A 1277-nucleotide genomic window follows, 5' to 3' on the forward strand; every position below is an offset into this window, starting at 1 on the left:
ATTTTCTTCAGCTTCAGTTTGAATTTGCATATGGGTAATTGATGGTCTGTTCCACAGTCTGCCCCTGGCCTTGTTTTCACTGATAATATGGAGCTTTTCCATATTCTCTTTCCACAGATGTAGTCAATTTGATTTCTATGTGTTCCATCTGGTGAGGTCCATGTATATAATCATCTGTTATGCTGTTTAAGAAGGTATTTGAAATGAACAAATCATTGGTTTTGCAGAATTCTATCATGCATTCTCCAGCATAATTTCTATCACCAAGGCCATATTTTCCAGCTACTGATCCTTCCTCTTTGCTCCCAACCTTTGTATTCCAATCACCAGTAATGATCAATAAATACATCTTGATTGCATGTTTGATCAATTTCAGTTGCAGAAGTTGGTAGAATTCTTCTGTTTCATCCTTACTGGCTTTAGTGGTTGGTGCCTAAATTTGAATGATAGTGGTATTAACTGGGCTTCCCTATAGGCGCATGGATATTATCCTATCACAGACAGCGTTGTACCTCATGACTGATTTGGATATGCTCCTTTTGACTATGAATGCAACACCATTCCTCTTCAATTTGTCATTCTCGGCATAGTAAATCATGTGGTTGTCAGATTCAAAATGGCCAATACCAGTCCATTTCAGCTCACTAATACCTAAGATATCAATGTTTATGCGTTCCATTTCATTTTTGACAACTTCCAATTTTCCCATCTTCATACTTCGTACATTCCTGTTCCACATATCATTGGATGTTTACAGCTGTTTCTCTTCATTTTGAGTTGTGCCCCATCAGCAAATGAAGGTCCTATGGGCTTTTCTCCCACAAGCTTTACTCCATTCGGGTCATCACAGTCAACTCTACTTTGAGGAGGCAGCTCTTCCTCAGTCACATTTTGAGTGCCTTCCAACCTGAGGGGCTCATTTTCTGGCACTGTATCTGACAGTGTTTCTCTGCTATTCATAAGGTTTTCAGTGACTAAAGATTTGGAAGTAGTTCGTCACTCTTTCGTCCTAGTCTGTCTTTGTCTGGAAGCTCATCTGAAACCTGCCCACCATAGGTGATCCTGCTGGTTATTTAAAATACCGGTGGCATAGCTTTCAGAATCATAGCAACTCACAATCCACCACAGTAAGTAAGACAAACTGACAGACGAGTGGTGGCTGTTTTTTTTTTTTTTTAATTAAAATGTTTTTATTTTGGATTGAGTGAAAGTTTACAGGGCACATCATCAGCTTCACATTCAACCATTCATATAGCTTGTTTCATTACATTGATTAT

This window comes from Chrysochloris asiatica, unplaced genomic scaffold (genome assembly GCF_000296735.1).
Source record: "Chrysochloris asiatica unplaced genomic scaffold, ChrAsi1.0 scaffold00257, whole genome shotgun sequence".
Lineage (NCBI taxonomy): Eukaryota > Metazoa > Chordata > Mammalia > Afrosoricida > Chrysochloridae > Chrysochloris > Chrysochloris asiatica.